General features: G+C 39.1%; 1 protein-coding gene across 3 annotated transcripts in view; it reads right to left on the minus strand.

Annotated features, from left to right (window-relative positions):
* The window catches only part of IL1RAPL1 (interleukin 1 receptor accessory protein like 1), a 1,170,262-nt gene that overhangs the window by 1,137,850 nt on the left and 14,029 nt on the right, over positions 1-18,383 (minus strand). The window contains exon 2 of one of the 3 annotated variants that reach the window (XM_016207561.2): positions 17,889-17,969. The exons of the other annotated variants lie outside the window; for them this stretch is intronic. The gene's annotated coding sequence lies outside the window, so the exon portion shown is untranslated. The remainder of the gene's footprint in view (positions 1-17,888; positions 17,970-18,383) is intronic. 3 annotated transcript variants of the gene reach the window in all.

Consider the following 18,383-nt stretch of genomic DNA (forward strand, 5'->3'; position numbering starts at 1 on the left):
CATTTTAATTTCTCAATTTGAAAAGGCCTCATCAACATTTAAATTGTGTAGTATTTTAATGAGATATCCACTGAAAGTGGGAGTTGTGTGTATGTGTCTATACTCTTTTTTAGTTCCAGAAAAAAATAAAAACTATTACAGATGGAACTATGCAGTGTTTTTACCACCAAACTTTTCAATTTGGTCAAATTTCAGAACATTTATTTTGTGAAAACTTATTTGAAAATGTATTTGATATTTCTTTAAGGTAAGTATTTCTTCCAATAAAACACAAACAAGCACAAAAGCTTAGAGCCTAAGACATTTGACCTTTTCTTTGATCAACTTTCAATGCGATCTTTCAGGAGAAGCTTGCTCACAGATGACCTCGGTGTTTCCCTCTGGTGAAGTCCCTCCCTCTCTATTTCAGTGATCAGAGAAAGAAGAAAGTCAGAATGGCCAGGAGAAAGTAGGAAGAGCATATATTGGTAGCAGCTCAAAGTTTGGGAGCTAAAAAAAAATTTCTGAGGACCTAACACTTCTGTAATGTTCTGTGCCAGCCTATATTTAACTTGTGTTGAAAAGCCCATGTTCTCTCAGAGTTAAAATTAATCTGTCTCCATGGTGAGTTCCAATAGAACTGTGGCTGGTTAGCTCAGCGAGTTAGAGTATGGCGATGATAAAATCAGAGGTCAGAAAACTGCCTTTTGTCCCTTGGTCAGAGATGACTCCCTAACTCCAGTCTCATATATGGGCACTCCATAAACTAAGTGGAAATGGGCAAAATCATGTGAATGGGTCAGCACAAGTCAGTCAGCCCCCTTGGAGAAATAACTCAGGTTTTCAGCGTACTCAAGGCACTTCAGGAGAGAGCTACTGTCCAAAGGGAAAGAAAGCACATTCTAATCCACTGCTTTTCTAAGTGATTCCCTTCATCCAGATTTCCACTGGTGCTTTGTTCCTACACCCTGTGCAGACCTTCAGAATCGGGTCCCTCACATTTGGTCAAGGAATCAGCATTTAGAAAGCTCACCAGGGGATTATTGATTTCACCAAGGTTTGAAAAACACTGGTCTAATACATTCCCTATTTCAAACTGGTGAAGTAAAGTTTCAGAATGTATCTGGTGCCACATTGCTGACTCTTGAATTCGGTATAGAGAACAAGTAACACAGGGCCCAAAGTCATGGGGATTATTATCTATTTCTAGCTCAGACACTAATTAACTATGTCATTTTATTTAAGTCTAACCTTAAAAGCAACCAGAGCCATTTTCTAGACTGAGCACTGGTTCTCCACTTACAGCTGGTTCTTCTTTCCCTTCTCTCCCAAATTCCACTCCAACATATCTCAAGCATACAATAAATTCCTATTATTAACAGTGATACCCTCCACACACTTAGGAATCATAGACCTAGACTAGAATAGCTCTATCTTCCAAAATAATAGGTTGAAATATTAAGAGATGGGCCCAAAGTGTTGTTGATAGTATTAGTATTAAGCATTCAGGTTTCCTGGTTCTGATTTTTAATTATGATTCAATTTCTCACTCACTCACTGAAAAGAAAAGGTCTGTACTGACCAGATTGATGGCTGTGAAGATAAAATGAAATAGTATGTATTTTCATAGATAAAAAGTACCCTCTTTCCTAGCCATTCCCCACTAGTTCTTAAAGCACTTTCCACCTCTATGAATTTACTCATGAAGTTTTATCTCCTCTGAATACCTCTCTTTGCCATTTGAACACAACAAAATTCTCACAGTCATTGAAACCTAATCTTTGGGTTTTGTACACCCAATTTTAATGTTAGGATACAGGTTTCCCCACACTACCAAACAATTTTTGGACACCAGCTGGGTGTCCTACAATCCAACTTAATTCTGACACACTCTGCCTGGAGATAGTATCATATTCAACAGGCTAAGGGCTCAGTCTTTCAAGACTGCCCTTCAGCTTCAGATGCCAATCACAACCCCAGGTAATCTGTCACCTGTGCTTCTGGCTCTGGATTTGATGTTGTAGCAACCCCCTCAAGTTCCTTTAATTTGCTAGAGCAGCTCACAGAATACAAGGAAACAGTTTGTTTATTAGATTACCTGTTTATTATAAAAGAATATAACTCAGGAACATCCAGATGGAAGAGACACATAGGGCAAGGTATGGGAAAAGGGCACAGAGTTTCCCTGCCTTCTCTGGGTGCACCATTCTCCCCACGTCTCCACTTGTTCACCAACCTAGAAGCTTTCCAAACCCCATCCTTTTAGGTTTTTATAGACTTTATTACATAAGCATGATTGACTAATTCATTGGCCATTGGAGACTTGATTCAACCTCTAACCGCTCTCCTGCTCCCTGCCCTGGAAGTTGGGGAAGTTCCAACCCTCCAATCATGTAGTTGGCTCCCCTGGCTACAAGGCCCTAGGCTTAGGTGCTTTCCAAATGTCGCCTCATTAACATAACAAAAGACCTACTGTATCACTCTCATCCTTTAGCAACTTCCAAGGGTTTTGGAGCTTTGTGCCAGAAACTGGAGGAAGACCACATATATATTTCTTATTAATGAAGAACAAAATTCAACTGAGTATATTTTAAGATCTAATTGACTTAATTAACCAATTCATGAGTCAGGTAGAATCCCATCTATTAAGGAGAAGGGTACTCCCAGGGGCTATACAAAATGGAAGGTTTTTTTAATAGGAAGAAGAGTGGGTCAAGGTAGCTATTAACAAAAGAAAATAATTATTTTTAGATCAAGACATCTTCTTTGGGGAGCAGGGATTGGCAAGGGTTGTTTGTTTGTTTGTTTGTTTGTTTTAATCATGCAGATTGCCTATTCTTTCTATGGGGAGCTGGGTATGGAAAGGACCAATGTGACAGATTATCTTACTGGTACTTGACCAGAAAATTCTAGACTGGTTGATTAAGATTTTATTTCTACTAAAGGTTGGAACAGCACTTAGGTCAAGTATTAAATCTAGGTTTGGTATCATGGACTTTAGCAGAAGTGATGCAATTTTGGGTCTGTGGTTTTCTCTTTAACGTTATAAATCACAATATCCCACCTAACTAAAAGACTTTCCTAATATACCCCTTGCTCAGCTTCCAATTTAAATAAGACTCTTTAGCAGTATCACTTTTAGACCCAAGCACGGAGGCCCATGCCCTGTCCCTCCCTTTAGAGGGTACAACTCTGGCATTGATCCTGCCAAGCCACTACCCATGAGCAAGGAATCTAGGGGAACCAAGGAAGTGCACATACCCAAAGCCTTTGTCTCCACATTTCAGACCATATCTGGTGCCCCCAAATTTAAAATGTCCTGTCCAACAGGCCATGGTCCCACTACTAGGGACTCTGTGGGCCTCTTCTTTTGGTTGAGTTTCTGAAGACAGAACCCACAGTGCTTGTATGTGGTCCCTACCCTTGAAGGAAGGTCAAGGTGCAGGTGTTTGAGGCAGGGATATGAGGGGGAAGGTAGATGGAACTTGAATATTAATGGGATGTATATGAGGCTCATTAAAGTGGAGGAAAGAGCCAGGAGTAGAAATAGCAGAGTGATGGGCCACACTTGGCAATCTCCTTTTCTTCTCTTGCCTCAATAAACATTACACATTAAACGTACACAATGTTATATGTCAATTACATCACAATAAGACTGGGGGGAAAAAGAAGTAAATCTACTTCTTAAACTCTAAGGGGTCAGCAAACTTTTTCTTATATGATAGATTTTAGGCTCTACAAGCCATGCAATTTTTGTTACAACTATTCAACTCTGAGGTCGCATCATGAAAGCAGCCACAAACAATATGAATAGGCATGGCTGTGTTCCAGTAAAACTTTTTTACAAAAACAGATGGTGGGCTTGATTTGGGCCCTGGACTTTTTATTGACCACCACAAGATCTATGTTTTCCTTACCACATTCTATCTCACATTCTACAGTTATCTGCTCTTCTTTCTTATCTCTACTTCGACAATTTGGGCTGCATGGTCAAATGTAGTGGAATCCAGACTGTACACTTTTACACATAGAAACAGAATTAAAACTCTGGAATGCCCTTCGTGATTTAATAAGCAGCATACTACTAATGCTAATACAGCATTTAGCCCAAGGCCACATTTTTTGTTTAAAGCAGGATTAGGAAGCTCTGATATACAGACTAAAGGTGGCATATAATTGTCATTTGTAAGTCTACTCACCATGTTGCAAATTTGAGTCATGATTTGGCCTTAAATATATAACATATTCTTGTAATGCCAGGTCTTAGCAACATTTCTGTTAATAAGCAATGATTTAGTGTATACTTCTGGAGCTATAAAGGCAAATGAGACACACCCTTGCCCTCAAAAAGCTGACCCTTTAATGGAGCAAATTGTAAACTCCTTCAGGGAAGAGATTGTGTTTTCTGCTTCTTTGTACATCCCACACTTATATAGCAGGAGCTCAATAAATGATAGTTCTACTACTGCTCTCTCCAAAAGTTATGCAAAAGACACCTGGTGGGCAGCAGCTGAAGGTCCAGAGGAATATCTCAGCTGTTGAGGCATTCCCACTGAGGCCTAAACCCCAGGCTGGGCTTCCCAACCAAGAGCACCAGAACTGAGGAAGGTGCCCATATAACATCTGGCTGTGAAAAGCAGCCACGTTTCTGTCTGCCAGGGAGAGATGGCTAGAAATGCCGGCACCCTCTTAAAGAGCAAATGCACAAAGTTTCCTGTGCAACAACTCACCTTGGGCTCCAGCAGAAGGAGGGCAGAGTAGACTGGAGATGTGTGAGGAGAATCTAGGGTTATGGGCTCTTGAGATAGAGCTCAGAGGGCAACCCTATGGATTCCTGTGTCGAGTCATTCCCCAATAATGCAGAGGCAGACACTGACCTTCCAAGCAGCTTTTGCCTGATGGGAAGCAATTGCCCCAACCTGCTGGAAAACCTTTCACCCTACCCAGAGGAGTTTCTACAGCCTGAGGCTCATTAAGAGAATCAGATTAATCAGCCTACAGGCAGAGGCAGACCTCAGAGTGTTCTGAGTCTTTGCCTGATCTGCTTCTGGACCTGGGCCTTGAAAAAGCAGACTTTGGTGTACATCTTGGTCCTGTCCAAATGCACCCAGCCCCAACAGAGAGGACCTCAAGCCGTGGGTTGTTGATAGCTTCAAACAGCGTACTCAAGGCCAGTCACAAACAGCGTCTGGCATTGGCCTGCACCAGAGACCTTCCAAAAAGACTCAGAGTCCTAACAGGCTTACTTAATACATAGAAACAAACCCAAATAGGCCGCCAAAATGAGGAAACAAAAAAACAAGCCCCAAATGAAAGAACAAGAGAAGTCTCCAGAAAAAGAGCTAAATAAAATGGAGATAAGCAATCTCTCAGATATAGAGTTCAGAATACTGATTGTAAGGAAGCTCAACAGCATGAAAAAAGATACGGAAACTATGAAAAAGGACCAGTCAGCAATGAAGAATGACATAGCAGAAATAAAGAATACATTAGAAGGAATAAACAGCAGATTAGAGGAAGCTGAGGATCAGATCAGCGAATTAGAAGACGGTAGAAAAAAATCACTCAATCAGAGAACAAAAAATTTAAAAAAATTAAAAAACAGGAAGACAGTCTAAGGGAGCTGTGGAACAACATGAATTATAACAATATTTGCATCATAAGAGTGCCAGAGGAGGTCAAATGTAAGCAAGGGTAAGAGAACCTGTTTGAAGAAATAATGGCAAAAAAATTCCCTAACCTGGTGAAGGAAAAAGTCACACAAATTCAGGGGGCACGGAAAGTCCCAAGCAAGAAGAATCCAAAGAGGCCCATGCCCTGGCCCATCATAATTAAAATGCCAAAAATACAAGATAAGGAGAGAATCTTAATGTCAGCAAGAGAAAAGCAATCTGTTACCTATAAAGGAGCTCCCATAAGGCTGTGAGCTGACTTCTCATCAGAAACTCTATAGGCCAGAAGGGAATGGCATGAATTATTTAATGTAATCCAAAACAAGGATGTGAAACCAAGACTACTCTATCCAGCAAGAGTTTCATTCAAAATAGATGGTGAAATAAAGAGCTTCCCAGACCAAAAAAAAAAAAAAAAAAAGGACTAAAGGAACTTATTACCACGAAACCAGCATTTCACAAACTGGCATTGCAGGAAATGTTAAAGGGACTGCTGTAATAATAAGAAGAAATATAGAGAGAAACATAGCCATAAAGAATTAAAATGGCAATAACTAAGGACCTATCAGTAATAACCTGGCTCAGTGGTTGAGCATCAACCTAGGATCCAGGAGATCATGGTTCAATTCCTGGTCAAGGCTCACGCCCGGGTTGTGGGCTCAGTCCCCAGTCAGGGGCATGCAGGAGGCAGCCAATCAATGGCTACTCTCTCATCATTGATGTTTCAACTCTCTCTCTCTCCCTCTCCCTTTCTCTCTCTGAAATCAATAAAGATATATATTTTTTAAATAATAATAATAACCTTAAGACTTTAAGGGAGAGATCAACAGCAATACAGTCATAGTCATGGACCTTAACACCCCACTGACTTCACTGGGTAGATCTTAGGTCAGATGGATTTAATTGATATTTACATAAGGTATCACCCCAAAGCTGCAGAATATACATTCCTCTCAAGTGCACATGGGTCATGCTCAAAGATAGACCATGTGTTAAGACACAAAACAAGTCTCTACAAGTTCAAGAAGATTGAAACCCATGGAGACTAAATAGAATGTTATTAAACAATGAATGGGTTATCAATAAGATCAAGGAAGAAATCAAAAACTTACCGGAAACAAATGAAAATGAACACACAACCACCCAAAATCTATGGGACACAGCAAAAGTAGTCCTGAGAGGGAAGTTCATAGCACTGCAGGCCTACCTCAAAAAGCAAGAAAATTTTTTAGTAAACTCTCTAACCTTACAACTTAAAGAATTAGAAAACTCTCCTGTGAAGCCATCCAGACCAAGGCTTTTGATTGCTGGGAGATTTTTTATTACTGCTTCAATTTCATCAGTTGTTATTGGCCTATTCAGGTTTTCTGATTCTTCCAGATTCAGTTTTACATGATCTCACTCATATGTGAAATCTAATAAACAAAATAGACTGAGGAACAAAATAGACCCAGAGACATAGAAGCATGGAACAGACTGAGGAATCTCAGTGGGAAGGCAGGGGTGGGGGAGTGGGTGGGGAGAGGTTAACCAAAGAACTTATATGCATATGTGCATAAGCCAAGGACACAGACAATAGTGTGGTGAAGGCCTGGGGGAGAGGGGGGATGTGGGATGGAGGCGGTCAATTGGGAAAAAGGGAGATATCTGTAGTACTTTCAACAATAAAGATAAATTTTAAAAGATAGAGAGAGACCTGGTAGAAATTCACCAGACCCCTAAGCAATTGGCAACTGCACTTCCTCTGTAGCTAAGATGTAGCTAAGATGTTCAAACCCTAAGAGAGGAATTTGCTCTTTTAATGTACTAAATTATTTTCATCAAATATTTGTTGAGGTGGCCAACGTCTTCTCTTTTCTATAAAAAGCTTAAAGAGACTTATTCGAGGGAGAACACTAACTGAAGGAAGTGTCTAACATGAAGTGGTGATAGGGGTACTGATTTATTTTGTTAGGTCACACTCTCGTTGTCCTGTGGCATTGTTGAGGCAACCAAGATATACAGTGCATGCCCATTAGCCAGCACTGCTTTTTGAGGAGCTCACTTTTCCCTCTCCATTCTTGCTGCTCAGTGTGAGGTTCGCAGGGCAACAATATAGGTATCATGGTATCATCTGGGAGTGTGTTAGAAATGCAGAATCTTGGCTCTATCCCAGATCTACTGAATCAAAATCCCCTAGGTGATCCCTAGGCAATACAAGTTTAAGAAGCACTGACCTATAGTACTGTATACGATTCAGTTCTCTCTCCCTGAGCAGAGCAAGGTAACATACTCAGCGAGGATACATTACTTTCCATTAACATCAACTTCTTGCTAAAACAGAAATTAAGGTAAAGAATGTTAGTATTCTTTCATCTAGAACTACAAGTAACAAAGTAACGCCCACTGCTATCCGTGTACTTTGCATGTAGAATTTTCGCCTTTACTAGAAAGCACTGACAAAGTCAATTCTTCATGGATTTATTTCTATGCCTGAGCCCTTATTGGCATTCACCTGCACTGCTGACTGTGGCAGCATGCCCGGGTTCACCACTAAAATGCCTACTGTAATATAGGATCACCAGCAACAAGATGCTGGAAACTGGCCAGTTTCATAGCCTTTCTTGTCACAAAGTTACTTGGATGGGTAAGGCACACGAGGGGAATGGGGAACAACAGGATGTCCCAGCAGCCTGCTGCACAGCATCTGAGAGAATGAAGTCGAGTAGAGAAAAAAGTAAAACCCAAACACAGTGAAAAACAATTTTGAACACTGTAATCAAGCCAAGTACTGTTGGGAAAAATCCTATCAGTGAGGAGTGTACAACAACCAAGAATGTGTTGGCAGACCATAAAACTGACTGGAAGAGCTGCAAACAGCTTCCAACTCTGCACATTAAATTGGCACGCACAACTGTGGGTTGTGCAAAATCCATAAGTGAAATTTCATTCATTCAATCAATCAACTATTTATTCATTGGGATCTGTTATGACAAGTCCTGTATGCTGGACTAGTTTCTGCAGATATGTCTCAGGACTTTAGAAGGACTTTAGAGGTCTCTCCTGTTAGAAACTTTCATTCTAACAGGAGAGACAGACAAATAAACCGATTATAGTAAAATAAGTGCTTTGACAGGAAATTGTATTCTAATCATTGTGGGTGTGGGGTAGGGCAGCGGGAGGGGTATAGGATGACACTCTAACAGAAAAGTTAAGGAAGGCTTAACAGGAGACACCGATGCTGGGTATTGAAGGATGAGTAAGAGTTTTCCAGGCAGAAATTAGTGAAAAGCATATACTAGAGAGAGGTGTGTGTGTGTGTGTGTGTGTGTTCAGCACTGTGAAATAATATGCAGGATGTAAAGTCACTTTAACCAAAGTGAGAAATGAAGTTGAAAAAAATTCTAAATCCAGATTGTAAAATAAATTCCTGTCAAGCTAACCCTTTTAGAGTAAGCACTAAGCACTTAGGGGAAGGTTTTAAACAAAGGAACAACAGGATCAGGTATAAAGTTAAAGACTGATAAAGGTCATTTTACATAGATAACAGTAGTTAGTAGTATTACTTATGGATCAAAAAGAACAGCAAAGATAAGAACAACAATGTGGGGGGGGGGGGCTCTGTGTGGAACTTGGAGAGCTAGAAAGAAAAAAATGGGTAAAGGGAAAATGTATAATCAAATACGCCTCTCAAAGGGATATTGGATATTCCCGCATTCAAGCAGCTACTTTGTGCTAGCCACTCAATAGCTTTTCTTGAAGCAATAATAAAGGAAGCCTTGTTCATCATTGCAGCTGGCTTGATCCGCCCAGTTTACAATTTCCCCAAACTCAATCACTACATTTTTCCCCTTTTCTACATTAAGGACTATTGCAATTTGCATTTGATATTAGATTCAAAATTGCAAATTAAAATATGTCACTTATTTAAAACATTCACATCCTAATGTCAGTCTGAACTTGGTACTGTCCATTACATGTTACTATTTCATTCTGTAAAGAACGGGGTGGGGGACAGCATTTCTGGAAGGTGCATCACTTTTAGAAGTTATAAAAGATAAAAATATTTTTTTCCAAATCATTTTGCATTTTCTCTACTTTCTTCATTAAAGTGCACATCTTAAATTATGTCCATTTTGGGGCTTTTAAATTTTGGTTGTAAAAGTTGCCAATAAACTGAAAGTAAAATGTTCCTTTAAATGGGCTATCACAAATCATAGATCATCAATTGTCCTAATATGTTGAGTTTTTGAAGGATAATTACAAAACCATATATGTAACTTGACTAATGGCTCTTTGCTTACAAAAGTTATGATTCAGATATACGCATTTTGTAGCTACTTAACTTCCATGCTTTGATAGTAGTATTGTTTTAATACAGTCAGTCATGAACAGCAATGATTACTCTTTCTCTGGAGATTAAGGTAAGTGGTAAAGATTAAGGTAACATATTTTCTCAGGTAGAGACAGTAAATGAGAACATAATGATATCTATTTAGATTTTACTATAGTCTAAATATCATTTTAAGTGAAATGGTCATTCAGGAACAACCAGCAAAAATCTTGTGTATTTTGAGAGGCATGTTGCAATGTTTGGCGAGCGATCATATGGAAAGTGTTCTATAAATTTACTGGTGCTTTCAATGTATAAACAGCATCACTGGATTTCAAACTATTAAAGAACTGGGCTTCAAATCAAAGAAGAGAATGTACTTACCTGGCACCTAAGTAGATCATATGATACCACAGCTACCCACAATAGAAAGCCAATAAACATAAAGATATGATCTAAAGTCAAAGCAATCTGCACAAGGCCCTAAAGCTATGTGCTCGGATCTGCTGCAGTAGGACAACTAAGTATCGACAGATTCACGGCATCTTGTGCTTGTACAGACTCAAAGGCATTCATTCAGGCCCCTGTTGCGCCCTCAGGAGAGAAACTTTAACTACAAAGGAACAAAATCAAATTTTGGAGATTAGAACCCCTGCACAGAAAGTCTTCAGATCCTGTCAGATCCTGTACAGATGGACTCTGTTATGTGCGTGATGAACATAGCCATTAACTATTACTCACTCCCGGGATTTTAATAGAAGGATCACATCTATGTAAACATGGCTTTTTTCTCAACCCACTAGAGATTCTTGAACCCGCCCACCAGTAACTATTCTGAAATATTCAAACTCCATCCACCCACAATCAGCAGAGGAGTACAAAGTGAAGTGAGCACGAGTGGCAATAAAACCCCTAGAAAAAGTGGTTCTTGCTAAAATAGTTAGAAGAAAACTTACAATGTTTAGCTATATGGTAACAACCAGGCAATAATGGGAAGCTTGCTATTCTTCTCTTTTCCCCTCCCTCTTCCACTTCTCCCTCATTTTCTGCTGGTAAAAATAATTAATGAACTTTAGCAGGAATAGGTAAATATCTAAACATATCAAACTTGGAGAAAAGAGATGAAGCTCTATGGAGAACACCCCCAAAAAAATGCATGAATAAGAAAAATGGCAATAGATGCATTCACAAAATATTTAGTGAATTCCAGAATCAACATTCTTTAAATATTTAGTAGAAGAAAAAAATATATAAGTTTATCATTCACCCTTGACTTAATGTAAGCCTCTGCATCTATAGTTAGAAATCCACAGAATAAACTATGGGCACATTCTGTTATCTAGTTTAATTACACAAGGCTTGGCAGGCAGTAAAACATTTGTAAATTATCTGGAAAAGAGTAAGCTATATGAACGAAATATAGAAGAATGAATGCATTTTATTAGAATAGGCAACTGATGATTGGGAAAGAGACAGAATGAGAACACCCATTCAACAGTCAGAAACAATACTTTTTGTTTTGACTTACAAAAGGCTTCTAGTTATAACTATTTTTCAGTGTTTTTACAAATAAAGATAGAAAAATAAAGTATTTCTTTTCTATTGAATCCTGCACAATAAAACCTCCATTTGTGATGATGCACATAAGAATATCTCATTACAATTATTATTTTTTCTACTTATAAAATGTGGAAAAGAACCAAAAAATTTAAATATGTTGAACAATCAAAGCTGTCATTGGAATCTACAAAAAGAAAATTGGTTATTCATAAAAATGCATTGTGGGAATATCATTTTTGTCAGCTCTTTAACTCGGTAAGTTCTCAGTAATCTTGTAAATGATCTTAATGCAATATTTAAAACATTTCTTATGGTAGAGAATATTTAATTACCACTAACTTTTTTTAATTATATGAAGTTTAGTTGATATAAAGTAAAAAGAACAGTGTCAATTTATTTTACTGACATATGTTAACTCCTGTGACACTTAATTTCTTCCTTTTTTTAAAAAAATATCTTTATTGATTTCAGAGAGAGGAAAGAAGAGAGAGAGAGAAACATCAATGATGAGAGTCATTAATCGCCTGCCTCCTGCACGCCCCCCGCTGGGGCTCGAGCCCAGAACCTGGGCATGTGCCCTGACTGGGAATAGAACCTTGATCTCCTGGATCTTATGACAATGCTCAATAGCTGAGCCACTGCTGGCCAGGCAATATCTTTCTATTTTTTAATTAAATGTATTGGGATGACAATGGTTAATATGAACATATAGGTCTCAGGTGTGGGGTTTTATGTTACAAGATCTGTATATTGCTCTGTGTGCCACCACGCAAAGTCATATCTTCTCCCATCACCACAGATTAACACCCCCTTCAGCCCCCACCCCCTTCCCTCTGGCAACAAAAACACTGCTGTTTGTGTCCACAAGTTTCAGTTTTATATCCCACATGTGAGTGAAATCATATGATTCTTAGCTTTTTTCTGACTGACTTATTTCACTTGGCATGATATTCTCAAGATCCATCCATGTTGTGGCAAATGGCAGTGTTTCACCCTTTCTTATGGCTGAGCAGTACCCATCATGTACATGTCCCACATCTTCTCTACCCAGTCCTCTATCGCAGGACATTTTGGTTGTCTCCATGTCTTGGCCACCGTGAGTAATGCTGCAATGAACACAGGGGTGCATATATCTTTGTGAATACATGTTTTCGAGTTTTTAGGGTATATACCCAGGAGAGGGGTTGCTGAGTTATATGGTAGCTCTATTCTTAATTATTTGCGGAATCACCAGACTGCTTTTCGTAGTGACTGTACCAATCTCCATTCCCCCTCCAACACTTGTTATTACCTGTCTTCTTGATAACACTCACTCTAACAGGTGGGAGGTGGTATCTCATGGTAGTTTTTATCTGCATTTCCCTAATTGCTAGTGAGGTTGCGCATCTTTTCATATATCTATTGGCTTCCCCTATGTCTTCTTGGGAGAGGTGTCCGTTCAGGTCCTCTGCCCACTTTTTGATTGGGTTGTTTGTTTGGTGTTGAGTTTTATGAGTTCTTTATATAGTTTGGAAATTAAACCTTTGTTGGAGCCACTGTTTGCAAATATCATTTCCCATCTGGTTGGCTGCCTGTTTGTTTTGTTGTCAGTTTCTTTTGCTGTGCAGAAGCTTTTAAGTTTGATACAGTCCCATTCATTTAGTTTTGCCTTTACTTCCCTTGTCTTTGGGGTCAAATTCAATTTCTTGATCCCCTAATATGTATCAAGCCTGGTGACAAAATCCTTTAACTGCATCGTCTTATTTAAATCTTCACAACAGTACCTTTAGGTATTGATAATTGTTATCTCGATTTTATAACAATATTTACTCATTTAACAATTTTTCACTAAATTTGCAATCATTCTTAGTGAACTAAACAGACAAAGATTCCCCCCCCCCCCATGGAGCTAAAACTCTAGTAATAATCAATAAGCATAACAAAGAAGTAACTGATGAAAAATGTTACAAGGTAAGAAGTGCCTAGAAAGAATTCAGAGCCAAATTCCTTGAAGGGGGTATGTGGTAGGCAGTTAGACAGACATGAGCAGAGGAAGGACATTGAGAAGGTCACCAGGGTGGAAAGTCCTGGTGCCTAGCAAGGGACAATTGTAGGGTGGGACCTCATCCCAAAGGTGACCTTTTCTCTCCTAGCATATCAATGATCATGCCGTCTGGACCCCCTTTCCTCCCTAGAGATAACATCTAGGCCTCAGTTGTAGTTCAGCTTCGGGCCCAGAAAAGCAACAAAACCAGACCAGCAACCCAATGGCTGACCTCAGGACCAATCAATCAGTGGAAACCAAGACCCTGAAAGGACACACCTGGAAAGCTGCTGAATATTCTATTGAGATCTTCCCCTGGGACCTCCCTTAAGATCTCCACCCTTAAAACCTTAGGAGGAGGACCCAGCAAGCTCTCTGTCCCAGGAGCTCACCAGAGCCTTTTCTTTTCCCTTTCCACAGCCCTTCCACTCTGGTGCTTTACCATTAGCTTCCTCACTCCCAAGCTCCAAGGGCCCTTCCTTTACTTCTATAATTTGTTTCCTAAGCCCCTTTCTTCTACGAATTATTTCTTCTACAAATTACTTCTTCTACCTCTGTGATTTTATAAATACATGCCTCTTATAGTTGGAGTCTTGGCTCTGAATTCTTTCCCATCCAGAACTCAAGTACCAAGGTTGCTGAGCCCAGGTCCAGTCTGATCCCATGGGTCTAACACCTGGTGCTGTTTCTGCTACCAACAACAGTTGCATTGCAGTTTTAGAGGGTGTGGTCAGGGTAGCTGACCCATAAATGCCAAAATGACACATAATGGACAAAATTGATAGAGGTGAGAAAGTTAATCCTGAGACTTCTGGGAAATAATGCTCCAGATAAAGAGAACAGCCAGCCCTGGCTTGAGAGTCATCCTGTGGACCAAAAGGTTGAGGTTTGATCCTGGTTGTGGGCTCAATCCCCAGTAGGGGGCTTGCGGATAGATGTCTCACTCTCACATCGATGTTTCTCTCCCTCTCCCTTCCTCTCTCTCTAAAAATCAAAAAAATCATGAAAAAAGAAAAAGAACAGCCAGTGTAAAGGTCCAAAAGCAAGAACTTACTTACCCGTCATGTTCAAAGACTAGCAAGTTTAGGATGGAGAGAAATAAGAAAGCGAGAAAAAACTGGGTGAATAGCAGAACTGAAGTCAAAGGAGGAATGCAGGCCAATGTTCCTAGGTGATTCTAAGTACAGTTTTTTGCTTTTACTCTAAGTAAAACCAGCAACATTTGCAGAGCTTTGAGCAGTAGAGTGACATGTCTGCCTTCCATTTTTAAAAGACAATTATAATTGCTGTGAGGAGAGCAGGTTGTAGAGGGCAATGGTAGGGGTAGGGAGTCCGTTTGGAGGTTACTACTGCAGTTAAGGAAAGAGGTAATGATTGCTTCAGCAAAGGTAATGATAGAAGAGGTGGTGAGAAGTGGGTAAATTCTGGGTATGTGTGAAGACAGTACCAACAGGGCTTGATATCAGATGTGGTGTGTGAGAGAGGGAGAAGCATGGTGGATGATTTCAAGATTTTTGGCCCGAACAGATGAAGGGATAAAACTGACATCAACTGAGATGGGAAAACTGAGAGTAGAGTAGGTTTGGGCGGGGAAAGAGAAGTTCAGTTTTGGACAAGGTAAGTGACAAATGTCGAATAGGTGGTGATAGCAAGTAAGCAGTTAAACGTATGTTTGGAGTTCAGGAAAGAGAACAAGGTGGGGATATAATTTTAGAAGTTGGTAACAGAAATGGTGTTTACAGCTATGTGAGTGGATGAAATCTAGACTGAGGAGATGACCCAGAAGTGAACCATAGGGCACCCCGACATGAAGAAGAGAGAAGGGAACAGACCAGCAGAGCAGACTGAAAAGGAGCACACAATGAAACACAAGTTAAACTAGGAAGAGATTGTGTTACCCTGAAAGCCAAGGCATGACCCATTGTACAAATGCTGCTCACAAATTAGTAAAATGAGTATGGAAAATTCACTATTGGGTAGAGGGAGAAAAGTAAAGAATCTTAGCTGCTATATTTTAACAATATAGCACAGGTTAAAATATTAAAATAATAAAGATTACTATTTATTGTGTAGCTACTATTTGTGAAGCGCTGCACTGTATGCTTTACAATTATTAGTTTTACTTTTTCCCCATAATCCTAAAGCAGTAATTTTCAAACTTTTTCATTTCATGGCACACACAAACTAATTACTAAAATTCTACGGCACACCAAAAAATATATTGCCGATCAGTACCCTGACTAAACAGTCAGGTATTGCATGTTTTAAAAATTCTTATAGCACACCGGTTGAAAATCGCTGTCCTAAAGATAAGCATTATTTTCTCTTTAGAGATTTGGAAACCAAAACTCTGAAATACTAAGTGACCTGTAAAAGGTCCCACAGCTAATAAATGTTAAAGCCTAAACTGGAGCGCAGGCTTACTTTGATACTAATGCCAATTCTAGTACACCATGATACCTTCTGCAATCAGGAGAGGTTATATTAATACTAGAAAGGAAAGTAAAAATAAAAATTCAATGTTTTTTTAAAAGCTTCTTCATAACAGATACTTATATGTAGGGGAAAAAACTATGAAGCTAAAAATATGACTTTTGTCACATTATAATTTATTTTTTAAAAAATAGCTGCCTAAAATAGGCTCCAGTCTATTTCTGCTTCACTCACCTTAAAAATTATTGTCAGCCCTGGGAGATGTGGCTCAGTTGGTTGGGCATCACCAGGTGCACCAAAAGGCTGCCGGTTCAATGCCCGTCAGGGCTGGTGCCGGGGCTGTGGGCCCAATCCCTGCTAGAGGGCACGCAGGAGGCAGCCAATTGATGTTTTGCTCTCACTTAAGTGTTTTTCTCTCTCTCTCTCCCTCTCCCTTCCTTTCTCTCTAAAAATCAATGAAAATCTTTTAAAAAATTATTGTCATAATAAAGGTCCTGAAACATTGTTTTCTTCATTACTGATGTAACCAAAACCTTTGGCTTCAAGTTCCAAGTCCTGAGCTTGGCTCTCCAGGTATTTGATCAACTGACCTGGCAGTTTGGAGCATGTGGTGGGCCTGTGTTCTGGCTTGAGGGATGGAATAGATATTACCTTTACTATATAAATAACATTGCATCATGAACAAAACCTTTATGATGCAAAGGCCTTATATCTACCAAGCTGGGCGAACTGTGTTGCTTCATAAAACGCCCCTTTCTCCTATTTCATGCTGAGACCAGGACACCTTGGGAAATCCTCCCTCTTTCCTCTCTCCCTCCCTCTCTTCCTTCTATCCTTCCTTTTTTTTGATAATTATTGAGTCATACTATGGGCCAGGCACTCTCCTAGGCACCAAAGAGAGGGGATGAACCGGACAGATGAGCTCCTATCCTCTCAGCCTTATATTCAAGTGAGGGAGACACACAGAAGTAAAATTTTTTAAATGGTAAATTTGATGAGAAAAAGATATTGCTAGTGGTGGCTTGGGAACACATAAAATTCCTAGGAAAAACAGTCCTCTCTGTGGTGGGGAACACTTAGCATTCAGAAATTAAAGTTATTTCAGTTAGCACTTGGGAGTCAAGAGACTTAAAGAACTGTTTAACCAAAGGCAGAAGTACATCAGAGGCAAATTCCATATACCTCAAAGAATTGCCAGGAGCCACAAAGTCCTTGGTTTAAGCTTACTGTATTCAATGATCAGTGTTCTGGTCTATATATCCCTTTTTTGATTTGGTCATTGAGGTTAGAATTCAACACATTTTGTGCATTGCTCTAAGTTACCCCACACTTTAATATTCCCAACATAAAATTAGAACAGGTCTTACACAAACAAATCTTCTAAGAGACTGTCCTTTAGTATTAAATAATTTCCAGTTACCTTTTGAGATTCTCCAAAAGTAAATGTATGTACATACAAATACACATTTTGGGTGCTATAATTCATTCTTGGAGTGGTAAGGATTTAATTATAATAGCCAGGTCTATTTAACATTTGTGACTTATCTAATGGTTCCAGTGAAGCTAAATTGAACTATCAGTTTTCTTAATATCCTTCAGGTTCCAAAACCTTGACTGAAGCTACATGATGAGGCTTTATCATATGTATTCTTTTTATACTTTTGTAATCATAGCAATAGTAAGATTAACACTAACAATAAAACTAATAAGATTGGGCTAGAAGGAGTTCTAAACTAATATGGATGGGTTTAGATATACTAGAAGTTCAACCTTTGATTCCAGGAAATTGAGAGAGTCCAAGGAAAATGCTTAGAGCAATAACTCACACCTTCTCTGATTATGACCTTAAGAAATTAAGGCTAATTTTAATCTTGGAAACAGGAAATTGTAATTATTTTTTTCTACTTACAAATATAGATGAAGTTTAAGTAGCTTCTGATGCAGTCTGTTCCAATAGGGATCACTCATCTCCCGTACCACCTACATAGCTCTTGAGTAGGAAAGTTAAAATAACATGACTTAGTTTCAGGGATGTGACATTGTATGCAAAGCTAAAATCAATTGACTCAGATCTATGAAGATAAAAATAAAGTGTATTGTGCACAAAGAGCGTGATGCAAATAGTAAAAATAGAACAACTTATGATCCTGGGGCCTTAAAATCATATTGAATGAAAAAATATATATATATAGTAAATATATTGAGATGTTGAAATCTCCACATATTTGAAAAAATGAAACGTATACATCAGTAAACACAAGGGGAGTATTGTAATTAATGGAAGAGGAGTACTGTCTTCATAGAGTTCTTAGTCTTTTAAAAATACCATAAACTTTTTTAATTACAAAAGAAATGCCAGAACCAGAAAAGGAATGGGTCAGTTGTTTTAGAGCAGGCCTGGTGG

The sequence above is a fragment of the Miniopterus natalensis genome, chromosome X (genome assembly GCF_054644295.1).
Source record: "Miniopterus natalensis isolate mMinNat1 chromosome X, mMinNat1.hap1, whole genome shotgun sequence".
Lineage (NCBI taxonomy): Eukaryota > Metazoa > Chordata > Mammalia > Chiroptera > Miniopteridae > Miniopterus > Miniopterus natalensis.